At 46.6% G+C, this 13,923-nt stretch overlaps 1 protein-coding gene and 1 long non-coding RNA gene across 2 annotated transcripts in view; both read right to left on the reverse strand.

Annotated features, from left to right (window-relative positions):
* The window catches only part of LOC147021994 (uncharacterized), a 19,004-nt gene extending 9,377 nt beyond the window's left edge, over positions 1-9,627 (reverse strand). The window contains exons 1-5 of the long non-coding RNA XR_015061031.1: positions 9,527-9,627; positions 9,345-9,443; positions 8,701-9,251; positions 8,341-8,432; positions 5,090-6,560 (exon numbers count right to left, since the gene is read on the reverse strand). This is a non-coding gene — a long non-coding RNA (uncharacterized LOC147021994). The remainder of the gene's footprint in view (positions 1-5,089; positions 6,561-8,340; positions 8,433-8,700; positions 9,252-9,344; positions 9,444-9,526) is intronic.
* An 81-nt stretch (positions 9,628-9,708) lies between these two features.
* Positions 9,709-13,923, reverse strand: part of LOC147021995 (SUN domain-containing protein 2-like) — a 45,486-nt gene continuing 41,271 nt past the window's right edge. The window contains exons 12-14 of the mRNA XM_085892498.1: positions 10,073-10,349; positions 9,891-9,989; positions 9,709-9,807 (exon numbers count right to left, since the gene is read on the reverse strand). The gene's annotated coding sequence lies outside the window, so the exon portion shown is untranslated. The remainder of the gene's footprint in view (positions 9,808-9,890; positions 9,990-10,072; positions 10,350-13,923) is intronic.

A 13,923-nucleotide genomic window follows, 5' to 3' on the forward strand; every position in this document is an offset into this window, starting at 1 on the left:
GGAAACAGTTCAACACAAAGCACATTTATTTGCGATGAACGGAAAGCGCACATATACAATTCCACCAAAAGCACATAGAAAAGGAAAAGAAACACAATGCAATTTTACACAAAAAGCAAATGCGACAATGCAGATCTAATACCGATTACGCGAGCACACGGCAACACTTATACAATTTTACTTCACAGACGGCGCCGACAACACATATCCAAAACCAAGAAAAAGAAAAGAGAACCCTCAAGGATGAGGCGGGCCTGAGGCCGAGACCGGGTCGGGCCTACCCGTCTGGTGATGAGACGCGGAGCGGCGATGGTGCCTCAACTCCGCGGGCCTCGCGGACAGTGTCTGGTAGGGGGTGGGAAAGGGGCCCCCTTGGTCGCACTATCTCAGCGCGGGGGGAAACAGGAGGGGGTTGCTGATGCTCGGGGGAAAGGAGGATTTCTACTCTGCCTCGAGTCCCGCGACGAGCGTCTCCACCTCGACCAGGTCGCGCCGTCGGCCTCCCTGGTGTGCAGCTCCCGGCACGACGCGAGCACCCCCTCGTCTGCCCTCGCCACCTCTCCACAGCTCCGTCCCCTTCGCTCCGACTCCAACGCACACGACGACGACCAACTCCTTCTTGCTTCTTCTTCCCAACTCCACCGACTGCGAAGTCTTAACTCCCTTGACTTGACGAACGCGGTCGCTTATATAAGCCCCGTGGCTTCGCTTTTGACCCCCTGCCTTCGACCTTTCACCTCGCTCCCCATTGGTCCGAGAAAAAGTGGGCGTGAATGCTTTTTGATCCATAAATTTGCATATAGCGATCGCCCTCCAACGCCCTGGAGGCGGGGCCAAATCGCCCCTCGCTCACCGATTGGACGGAACAAAAGTGGGCGTGTGTCGTTTTTGATCCGTTTTTGAAGCGGAAAATCCGTGGTTTTGTACACGCTGTTCGGCGCGCGCCCTGCACGAGTCCAACACCGGTACCCACAAGCGGCGCAAGAACGGTGGCGATGCGACGGTTGCGAGGTGTGACGTGAAGCGGCGCCGCGGTGGGTGGTTGATGTTGTGGTTGGTGGTGGTAACAATGGCGGTTGGTCCAAAATAAAGATAGTAAAAGAAAAACGGCTATCCTGAAGAGTCGCAGCACGCATAAATGATATGTATTCCCACTAGACAACGGGTTTGGGCCTAACTACACATATACTTACCGAGATATCTCACCTAAGGGACCTGAATGGTGGTTTGCGAATTTGGTAACCACAACACTACCCCCTCCCCTTTTTACAGACTTGTCCCGAGTCGTCAAATTTTCGTGTGCCATCATGTGTAGTTTTCCCCTAGTACATTTTACCTACGGATCCCTGAGTGCGACATTCATGGTATTCGTGTCCCCAAAATAAATAACCTGAGGGCTGCGTAACTACCTAAACAAACTCACTCACACGGACGACTTAAATAAAATTGCCGGCGCTAGGACAGACATGCCGGGGGCGCACTCATATTTACAGTACATCTTAACCTTAACTTACAAATTTTACACTAAACCATGGCCCAGGATCACTGAACTCTGCAAAAGAAAACAGTTAGCAGGGAGCCAGGCTGCTCGCATGCAGTCTCTGGCTCAAAACAATGCAGGTGACAGGGAATGTGGCTGGCTGCTCACACGCAGTCCAAGGCCTTCCTTTTTGAACTGAACGCAGTGAACCACAACGGTGCATGGGCTGTACAAACGCAGTCTCCGTGCCAGCTCAAGTGGCACACGCAATGAACACAACGAATGGATGGATGAATGGTTTGAATTGAACTCAATGAACCACAACGGTGCATGGGCTGCACAAATGCAGTCTCCGTGCCAGCTCAAGTGGCACACGCAATGAACACAACGAATGGATGGATGAATGGTTTGAATTGAACTCAGTGAACCACAACGGTGCATGGGCTGCACAAATGCAGTCTCCGTGCCAGCTCAAGTGGCACACGCAATGAACACAACGAATGGATGGATGAATGGTTTGAACTGAATGCAGTGAACCACAACGGTGCATGGGCTGCACAAATGCAGTCTCCGTGCCAGCTCAAGTGGCACACGCAATGAACACAACGAATGGATGGATGAATGGTTTGAATTGAACTCAGTGAACCACAACGGTGCATGGGCTGCACAAATGCAGTCTCCGTGCCAGCTCAAGTGGCACACGCAATGAACACAACGAATGGATGGATGAATGGTTTGAACTGAATGCAGTGAACCACAACGGTGCATGGGCTGCACAAATGCAGTCTCCGTGCCAGCTCAAGTGGCACACGCAATGAACACAACGAATGGATGGATGAATGGTTTGAATTGAACTCAGTGAACCACAACGGTGCATGGGCTGCACAAATGCAGTCTCCGTGCCAGCTCAAGTGGCACACGCAATGAGCACAACGAATGGATGGATGAACACAAACACGGTGCACGGGCCGCCACTGCAGGCCCGTGTTGTAGCTGCCAACAGGGCAGTTCTTGCAGCTTGCAAACTGTTGCCTTGCGGATCCTGGCGCACATGGAAATGAACAGGGGGGGACAAAGCAAAAATTGAACGGGGCTGGTGAACGTGGGCAGTGGGCATGGCATGGCAAAGGTAGCAGGCAAACACAGCCCGCAGAAGAAGGCCGCTGCAGGCAAACACAGCCGGCAGATGAACTGGCCGGCACAGGCCTTGAAGTACCACAGCTGCAGACGATCCAGCCGGCACAGGCCTTGCAGCAAAACAACAGCTGCCGATGAAGTTGGCCAGCCTTTGCCGTTCCGTGGAGGTTGGTGGAGGGAGTGCGGTGGTGCTGGCCACTTGGAAGGCGGGCTCGGACCTACCTACCTGTCTCCCTCCCAACCTATCGCCTTTGCCTGTCACTGTACATACCCACTCCCTTAATTTGTCAAACCCCAATTTAGCCCCAACTTATTTTTTTGTTGTTTTTACTTCTACCTCCCCACTATAAATCGTCCCCTAACCCCCTTTATCGTCCTTGTTCGGCTAACCTATCCTGTCACCTAGCCTACTCCCAACCCCTATGTTCCCTTCCCGGAGGGGAATAAGGGAGAGCTAACGTCCTGTGTCGAGGCCCAACGAAGCCTCAGAATGGCCTCCCCAGAGTTCGGCGATCTATAACCAAAGTGGGTCCAGCGGCCCACAACGACAGCGAGGGGATGGATGGTGCGGAGGGGTACATCTCCTAATCTACCCTAACCATTTAACTGTTAAACTACCCCGGGGCTTTCAACAAGCGCCTCTCGCTTAAACTATTGGTTCTAACAACCCAGATTCCCGTCGCCTGTGTTGGTGTCCTCACAATTTCGGGCCTCGCCCCCCAATTTTCTCTCCGTGCCCTCACACGGTCTCATGGCTGGGACACGTGGCTCCCTTTGGCAGGCACGACCCTCTGCCGAATCTCCCGCTATGGCACCCCCGGGCACTACACTGCCTCCGAGCCTACCAGCTATATTATCTTATCGGTATTAAAAACCAGCTATTATTCCGAACGCAAGTATGGCAGTTCAATGCAGGAAGAGCACGCAACGAGCAGGTGAACATTCAAACAAGGACATTTATTTGTCACACGTATGCAGTCAATGAAGCAATGCAGATATACAAGCACGTATGCAATGAATGGGGGTAGGGACAAGACACAAGCAAACAAAGACCTACAGCCGTATCTATTTATTATCTACACAATCACTTAACCACAATTCTACTTAGCGGACACGGCGCCACAACTTTCATACAAAGAAAACCCCAGGAAAGGAAAGGGAAAGAACAGGGCCCATAGGCCTTTAATGTTCGCGGAGCTTTGGAGACCGCAGGAGCTCCGTGAGACCGGGCTGGTTACCTGCCACCCTCGTGGTGACTCGCTGAGCGACCCTCGATGTTCCGTCAACACGGTGGTTGGTGTAATGGTGACTCGGTTGGTCCGGGCCTTGCCCTACGGCCTGGTCGATCGGGCCTATCCGACGACGCCTCAGAGAAACTAATGGGACTTTGCTCTTTCAAGAGTTGATGCTCTTTTACGAGCCCGCCCGTTCCTCAGCGTTTGCTCCATTGTCTGTGTTTCGCTGGCTGGCGACCCTCTACGGCCTTCACCACTGACCCACAGTTCAGCACGGTACTGCCGGCTTGGCTGCTCTCCAGGCTTCGCTGCGCTCCGATTGCCCTCTACTGGACTCGAACCTTGGCGCCCCCCCCCCCGACTCCAGACAGACTGCAGGCATAAATTCAACTGACTTGGTGTTCCAACGCGCCTTTTTATGGGGTCCGGGGAGGTGAGTTTGATCTGCCACCTTCGACCTCTCACCCCCCCGCTGGCTCCGCCCCTTTTGGTGTTTTGATCCGATTTCATCGCCAAACGCGGAGAGAGCGGACGTTGCAGAGATCACCGGCCGTGGAAAGCGGACGTGGCAGAAATCACCGGCTGTCGCCCCAACAAGGTAGCCGTCGTGTTTGGTGGAGGTGCCGCTCATTGGGATTCGCCGTGGCTGCCGAAAAGATGGCGGTGCAATGGAGATGAAGGTGAGGCGATGTTCGTTTGTAGAGATTTTGTTGAGGAGATGTCGTGGTTGGCGCTGTGGTGGGGATGGCGTGGTTGTTGAGATGCGGTTGTGGTTGTTGAAGTAGTGGTTGTTCCAAAATAAAGATAGCAAAAGAATAATACTACCTCAAAGATCACAGCCCGGTTACACGAAAAAATCCCTTTATACATCGGTGGGGAAATCTAATCTGAACACACACTTATTGACATAACTGATCTCTGGGAAACCTGAATGGTGTTCCATGAATTTCCACAACCGTAACAATATATATATATATATATATATATATATATATATATATATATATGTATATATATATATATATATATATATATATATATAAATATATATATATATATCTTTATCTATATTTATATATATATATATATATATATATCTTTATCTCTATATATACATACATATAAATATATATACATATAAATATAAATACATATATATACAAATATATTTATGTACGAGCAAAGTACCCGTCTTAGACGGGTAATTCATAAATGAAAGCAGATGTTGGTTACTCACAGTTTCTGTGAAGTCAATTTTCAAGTCAATTTTCAAGTCAATTTTCTGTGGAGTCAAGCCATGCCAGCAAGTCACCAAAAGCTCCATTCTTCAACAGATCCATCAGTTTCTTCAATTTCAAATGAAAAACACGACAGACGATATCTGGCCGGTCTGATGCTGTTTGTTTTGGTAGAAGATTTCTGTAATTTCTGACAATTTCGGATTAGTAGTAGAGGTTATGAACATATCTGGTCTGCTATACTTCCGCACGTATGCGATGGCATCTTGGGTGCGCTCTTGCATATAGCGCGGACCGACCGTGAATGTTGATGGTAACACAATCCTTTTCCCCACGTTCGGTGGATCACAGTCGTTATTAAATAGAGCATCTCTGAAGCTTTGGTAGCTGTCTGCTCTTCGAGCTTTCTGTTCCCGTCTGAGAAAATGTAATCATTCTGTTTCTATCTTACAGTACATGTCAACTAAAAATTGCTGGAACAGTCTGCGGCACAGTAACAAATGATTAGTCTGTCGACACATGATGTGGTATGCGTAAAACTGCATTTGTGTTATTTTGCGTGCAGCAGCTGACTGCAAATATACGCTCCATCCGTCTGTGCCATAAGGAAACAGGATTGGGTACGGCAGACTGTCGTACGCACGGTACAATTCTGATATATGCTGTAATGCTCCATCACGCTGATGCAACACAATATCTCTGGTCGCAGTTGGTTCGTTCGGCATTAGTATGCCTACTTCATCACCGGATGGTGCGTTGTAACGGCGAGGATGTTGTGTGGCCGGCTGCTTGTTTTCGTGCATGACAAAGATCTTCTCTTCCATCTTGGTTCATGCTTTCAACAGCCGTTTTCAGGTTTCTGACATATTTGTTGTTCTCATGCAATAACTCTGTGGAGCTTCGTTACAATGTGTGGTTTCAGACCAGTACCAATGGCCAAACGTGCTTCATGTTCGGCTCGTCTGCTGTCAATGAAATAAATTTGCAGAAACTGTCGAGGCATATTGTCTTGCGGATGGAGATTTCCAATTTTGTGACACACTTGACCTTGGACAGTAAAATTGAGATCCCATCCATGAATCTGTCGTCTCATGCAGCCAAAGTTCGTCATTTGAAATGCGCTATTATAAAGACGTACATTCTGAAGGAAATGGTCGGAATCATAATTATTTGTTCCGTTGAGCAGTGACAGCAGATATTGAGGTGGCATTGGGAATAAATACAATTGGATTTTTCCACTTGCACAGCAAAATCCTGGTGGCTCGCCAGCGAATTTTTTTGCCTCACAGTAGTTGCATGCTATTTCCATTTCTCCAACATCTGTTTCAAGGAAGAACACATTTTCATCATTCGTGTCGCCTCGTGGGACCGCTGGCAACTGCAGCTGTCGTCTTGCGTTCCTTAGTGCATGGACTTCTGGTAATCGCTGGGAAATTCTTCTTCGTTTCGGTGTTTTCGGCATGTTACCACCTGGAAACATATAAAAGTGATTAGTAATGTGCGTTTCAATGAACGGATTTTAGTTCTTGGAATATATAGCCCCCCAGATTATTTTGGTGAATGGCCTTTTCATGCACGTGTGTGGCCTGAATGATGGAGAATTACCAGTGCTGCAATGGGATTTCCCAGTGCTGCAGTATAATTTCCCAGTGCTGCAGTGGAATTTCCAAGTAATGCAGTGGAATTTCCAAGTACATACTGCAGTGGGAATTCCAAGTACTGCAACAGGAGTACCAAGTGCTGCAGTTGAATTTTCAAGTGCTGCAGTGGGATTGCAAAGTACTGCAGTGGGTCTTCCAAGTACTGAAGTGGGGTTTCCAAGTACATAAAAGTGACTTTCCGGAATGTAGTAAGATCTTGCAAGCTCACAAACTGATTTTCAGGTACAATCTCACTTGATGGTCAGCTAAAAAGGAGAGTGAATAGCCTTACTTTTATTTTACTTTATTTGGAGCAGGAAGACTCCACCAAACAGGGAGGGTAGCTGTACAATTTTTGCTCAAGTGACTGATGACTGAGTTGTGAGTCAGTGGATAAAGAAAAAAAAAATCTTAGCTTGACAATTTGAGGATGGTAGTATAATTTGAGTCAATTAGACAATTTGAAGTTGATTACAGGCCGAGAGTGATTGGATCAGAAAGGTATGCTGGTAAGCAAACTACCTGCATCTTTCATTCTACTTTTCAAATGCAAACCTGCAAAACTACCGAATACAATACTGTGTCTTTTTGCACTGTTGACTGTTCAAATCAAGACCAAACCTCACCTGCATCTTTTTTGCACTGTTCAAATGTTATGCAAATCTGCATCTTTGTTTGACTGTTTAAATGTTTTGCACTGTTGAACAGTAGTTTGCTGGCTTTAAGGATAAGGCTTAAAGGACAAGCACGATAGCAATCTTTTTTTAGTTTTGGCTTTTTTCTTCTGTTGTCTACAAATAAAGGTGCGTAGGGGATGGTTATGAAGTGCAAGTCAGGAAAGGATAAAAAAATTACTCACCTGAATGAATGCGAGGAAACCTCATTGCTCATTCCATCGATAAAAGAAACATTTTTCTGTCGATAATCACAATTTTCAATGAACGTGGTAGGCGGTTTTACTTTCTTATTCAATGAAAGTGGTAACGGTTTTACTTCCTTCTAAAGAGCATTGGGTGTGTCCTGCCCATTTTCACACCCAAAATTCACAACAAATAATAGTTCATAACGAAAAGTACATCGAGCCACCTTCCCGATCGTAAATTAAATACCTGCCAATTTTCAGGAGGATGCAAATTGATTTGACGTCGCAAAACGGGAACAAAATTCGGCATTTCTCTCTTATTGTATAGACTAGTGCATGCCCGTACGTGTGTGGCAGTACGTGCGTGGCCGTACATGCAAAAAAAAAAACTTTCAAACCGCGTACCAGAAACAACAACCACACAGGCCGTTCCTTCGCTTTCGCGTGCCCGTAGATGCGTCGTACGTGCGTGGCCGTACGTGAAAAAAAAACTTTCAGAACAACCACACAGGCCATTCCTTCGCTCTCGTAAGTGACGACTGGATTGGGGCATTGTGTTTATCTATAAATGCGCATAAGAAATCGAGAAATTATTAGAATACAGAAAGTCATCAATATCTGGAAGTAGTGTGTGCCCATACGGAATGTTCACATGCATTTCACGAATTATCGCTTGCATTGAAGTAACAACTGCTGTGATACTTACACACACAGAGTTAATTAAAATCCAAATTAAAATCAAGTTTACCTCCCTGTCTTTGCTAGCCATGACATTCGCTGCCATTGACCATTGCCACTCCTACGCCACGGTGAGGCGACAGGGTAGGATTTGTAGGAGACCTGAAAGTACAGTGTCATGAGGTATTCCATGTTCAAATTGTTTTAGTTTAAAAAAAAAAATAGTTTGCAAAGCATACCACCAAAATGAGATGTATTTCGTTGGCAAGCATGTTGAGTAGAGCTGAATTCTTGAACACTTGCAAAGGCCACACCGTTTTGACACGTGGAAACGAAAAAAAGTTGTGCAATTTTTTTGATAAATTATTTTTGGAACAATTTTTCTTCAATCAATAAATAATAATAATAATAATTATCTACATGTACACACCTTTATCTCGTTAGCACCTCTTCATAAACAACATTGCTGAGGAAACAGCGCTTCTTGTTCGTTTCCTCGTCCAGGTCAAGAATGCGGAAGCTGCTGGATCTGCCAACCCTACTGGCCACCACGTAAAACTGACCATGGTTGAAGAAGTCTCTTGTGCAGAAGACCCCAACACGGTGTAGCGACTGCCCTTGGGATTTATTCACAGTCATGGCCGTACCGGAAACTACCGACGCCGCAGAATGAACGGGAACATGTTGTCAGATGGACTCAATGTTATGCGTGGAATGAGCAATGTGCGTCCAGAATTGAAACCCATCACAGATTTTGCAACGAACAGATTTGGAAGAATCTGATGGATGACGTACCTTGAGCCATTGCAGTGCCTGCTCTGCTGGCGAAGTTTCGGAACAGCATGATCACCATACCCACCTTGAGAGTGATCCGATGTGGAGGCATACCAGATGGACAGAGGGTCTTCAGGAACTCAGGCAGATACAAATGATCACCATCAGATTCCGCTGTATCGACGCAACAGCAAACATGTTCCTCCCCTGGAAATATGGTTGTCATGTTTTGATAAATTATTTTCAGAACAATTTTTCTTCAATAAATAAATAATAAAAAAATTGTCTCCATGTACATACCTTTATCTCGTTAGCACCTCTTCATAAACAACATTGCTGAGGAAACGGCGCTTCTTCTTTGTTTCCTCGTCCAGGGCAAGAATGCGGAGGCTGCTGGATCTGCCAACGTTTTGATAAATTATTTTCGGAACAATTTTTCTTCAATAAATATATAATAACAAAAATTGTCTACATGTACACACCTTTATCTCCTTAGCACCTCTTCAGAAACAACATTGCTGAGGAAACGGCACTTCTTCTTTGTTTCCTTGTCCATGGCAAGAATGCGGAGGCTGCTGGATCTGCCAACGTTTTGATAAATTATTTTCGGAACAATTTTTCTTCAATAAAGAAATAATAATAAAAATTGTCTACATGTACACACCTTTATCTCCTTAGCACCTCTTCAGAAACAACATTGCTGAGGAAACGGCGCTTCTTCTTTGTTTCCTCGTCCAGGGCAAGAATGTGGAGGCTGCTAGATCTGCCAACGTTTTGATAAATTATTTTCGGAACAATTTTTCTTCAATAAAGAAATAATAATAAAAATTGTCTACATGTACACACCTTTATCTCATTAGCACCTCTTCGTAAACAAGATTGCTGAGGAAACGGCGCTTCTTCTTTGTTTCCTCGTCCAGGGCAAGAATGCGGAGGCTGCTAGATCTGCCAACGTTTTGATAAATTATTTTCGGAACAATTTTTCTTCAATAAAGAAATAATAATAAAAATTGTCTGCATGTACACACCTTTATCTCGTTAGCACCTCTTCATAAACAACATTGCTGAGGAAACGGCGCTTCTTCTTTGTTTCGGTTGGACATCATATAACACGCTTGCACAGCGACTTAGGGTTGGTAATGTTGTTGTGCAAGTCCTCGTACACCCAAGTGACAATATCCTGAAGTTTTCACCTGGAAGAATGAGTGGTTCCCTGAGCTCAACAGCAAATTCACCCTCTTCTGGATTGACAGAAATCTTCCCTTCGCTCAGATCCAGCAGGAATTTTGCAAAATCAGATTCGTCCTGTTGGCGACCAGGGTTGGCATCAGGAAGGGCATCCGGCCATAAAACATTTCCTCAAGAAAAGCTAACCCCTGCACAGCAGGGAAAAATGGGGGTAAAAACGGCTTTTTATTTATTTATTTTTATTTTTATTTTTTTGATTCGTCCTGTTGTTCTCCAGCAACCTGCATGATCCTCATGTTTACTGTGAGACGAAGTATCGGCACTTTTCTCCAGAGGTATGAGCTCTTGAAGCACCTTCCAACTATGTCAATACGATTACTGTGTGGCACAACGGTAAGGATCTGCCTCCAGTCACCACTGAAAACCATTGTGATGCCGCCAAATGGTTCCTCTGAGCCCCGAAGCCACTGGAATGTTCAATCTGCTGCCTCCAATGCGAGACGATCCATCATTGAAACCTCATCCACCACCATTATATTCGTCATTCGTATGAGTACTGCAGTGGTGTCATTTTCACTGATGTTGCAAGTGGACTCATCAGTGAGAATGAGAGGACACTTGGTCCTACTCTGGAAGGTGACCCCTTTAGGCAGCAGAGTAGCTGCAATACCACTTGCAGCAGTCGCAAGAGCCACTTTGCCCTTTGCTCGCACTTTGTTGAGTACATGAGACAAGGTGAATGTTTTCCCAGTCCCACCACTTGCATCAACTGCGATCATCCAGCCATGTCCGTGTTCCACACTCGTCATCACTTTACTCGACAACAATGCGCTGCTCGTCATTAAGAAGGCACTCTGTTTGAGTGATGTGAGCCTCAAGTTCTTATATATTGTGCCCTGTTTCGTGCTCGATGACGTGGGGAATGCGAGACTGGATATGAACTGGTTCAGGCTCAGGAAGGCCAAAGCTCGAACTGAGCGAAAATCCGTGCCTCTCAATTTTGTCCCTCAGCTCCAGTAGTGCTTCACTCACAATACGTCCATTTAGCTCATTCACACCTGCTGCACGCATGAAGACCTCGCACAGCACATACTTGTGCCTTTCCCAGAACTGCACGTGGTTGCCTCTGAGGACAAATATGAGCATGTTGGCAAATACTTTGCGGACTGCAAGGCCAAATGCAATATTTGCAGCCTCTTCCAGACCAGAATCCACCTCCTGGTCATTGTCAACGATGCCATATGCAATGCAGGCTGCCAGATAGGTCTCCACGACCCTACCACCAACATGACGGAGATCCTGAAAGCATGTGGGGCCAGGCACGCGGTGCAGTAGCAAGCGGAGATAGTACAACTCTGCATTATGTGAGTTGACGGAAATAATGGGGAGCCGCCCAACTGTATCAGCCTTACGGTTATCCTGGAAACTCAGCCTTCTCTTCCGCAATTGAAACCTTTTCCTAAAGTAGGTGAAGTGTTGGAACACATCTGGAAATAGAACATGACGCATGTGTGGATGGAGATTCATGGCTTCGAAAAAAGGCGCTGAGCGTGGTTGCAGGGGGTCCTGACTCCGCCACATTCTGTACGGCACCTTCATCATTGAACGTGATCACCTGCTCATCCTGTAGATGGAGTGCCAGCATCTCGACTGGTGGGTACTTGCTTTGAATGGGGAAATCGTGTCTGCGCCAGTATCCCTCAGATGCGGTGATGTAACGCCGTAGTTCGCATCGTGTTACTTCATAATGTTGTAATGCCTCTCGCATCCTCTCATGTTGCTCTAGTCTGACCAGGCACTGGTCCAGGCCCTTTTCAAGGTATTTGTACAGGTACTTCACACTGGTGACAGCACATACGATCTCAAGGTTGAGGTGAGCATCGTACCTGAGAAAAATATGTGGATTGTAAGGCACAACCCTTGCATTATTAACTAATATGTTAGCACCGCCTCGAATTGTCTTCATGATGGGATCACCAGGTGCTGCTTCTGCCTGTCTTCTGTACAGGGGATAGGAGTCGTCAGAGAAGCTTCTCGTTTCTCGTAGGGCTTTGGGATAGTCCGTTGTGCACTTCCGGTCTGCCATGCAAGGGCTCGAGATGTTGCATTCCCCACATGGGCCGTGAATCATGTGTGATGTCACGATCCTGTGTAGTTCTGGATTTGTGTGTTTGTCAGGAATCTCAGCAGAGACCACATGATCAACATCTGCTGGTGTTCTGGGCTTGTCGCGAGGTACCACGGTCGGGAGCATGTGTACATGGGGAAGGTGACGCTTTTGCGTTTCCTTCACCATCACATAAGCGTCCACATGCCCCAAGATGTCATTCTTGAGGAGGTCTGCTTTGAGTGCTTCCACCTTCATATGAAACACCCGGGCGATGATATCAGGTCTTTCATTGGCTGACTGACCCTCAAAAAGCGATTGTTTAATTTCTGGCCACTTTGGGTTGCAGGTGAATGTTCGGAAAAAGTCAGGTTTTCCCTTGACTCGGACCAAAGCCATTGCATCTTGAAAGTCTTTGGCATACCAACGTGGCGACCCATAAATTGACGGCGGCAGAATGGTGAGGCATCCAGGTCGCACATCAGCATCACTGTTCAACGCATCAACGATGATCTTTTACTTTTCTGCCTTAATTGACTTCTGGTTGCAGCGAATCCAATTGAGACAGTGTGACTCAATTTTTGCCATCATGTCGCATACCTACTGCTCTGTCAACTTTCCACCACGATGCAGTAGATTGAAGTGATGAGTAGGATCACGTACTTGGAGATGGTAGCGGTAGAAAGATGTTGGCGTTATCCCTGCTAACTCAGTGTGGTACCCCTGGGAGCCGCAGGGGAGCAGAAGTATGTGTGATAGAGGGTCATACGCTGGATGCATGGCATCTATTGCCTGTAAACCTCCTCCTCTGAGGTGAACACCGACTGCCAGTCTTCCAAACTGCTCTGTTGTCATTGCCCCTGGAGCAATGACAGCCACATCGCTGTCTGGTGAGGGAAGGTTGACGGTACCATGATGAAGGTCTCGGCACTGCGTGCGACCTGTTAACACAATTTTCAGTTCATTGGCGCTATCATTATGAAACACAAACTCAATGGCTGATTTGAATTGGTGGACGTATGGGTTGCACTCATGAATGGCCTGTTGTGCTCATAGCAAAAACTGCTCATCAGGCTACTGTTCGTGGTGTGGGCACGACGATACTCCAGCTCATGGGCTGGATCGTGAAAGTAGGTCTGAGCAAAGCGTGGGGTACAACCCAGATCGGCAAGAGGAGCACCAATGTAATGGTAAACCTTACCTTGTATGCGCACTCCAGGATTGAAGCCAAGCATACGTATCTCTCAGACACCGATACTTGCCATTGCCAGTGCATTGTTGTACTGTTTCGCTTGCTTCACAAAGTCCTGGTTGAGGAAAAGGTTTTTAATAGCATCTGGAGGTTGTGATGGAATTGAACCGGGTTTTGGATTCGTAGGATCATGCTTAAGGTGGACCTTGCCATGGTTGCAGCAAAATCCTCTTCTCTCCTCGTTCCACACAAAAGCATCACAATGTGAGCATTTAGTGCATTGAAATAATGAGGTCCTGCCTGTACTCAACATGAAGTTCCTCTTGGAAGAAATCGGTGTCATCGTATCGAGCAAGGTTGCGATTCTCACAGTGAGCCTGCTATAGTCTCGC

Source organism: Eptatretus burgeri, chromosome 8 (assembly GCF_056783735.1).
Source record: "Eptatretus burgeri isolate ZD-2024b chromosome 8, Ebu_testis_v1, whole genome shotgun sequence".
In the NCBI taxonomy this organism is placed as follows: domain Eukaryota; kingdom Metazoa; phylum Chordata; class Myxini; order Myxiniformes; family Myxinidae; genus Eptatretus; species Eptatretus burgeri.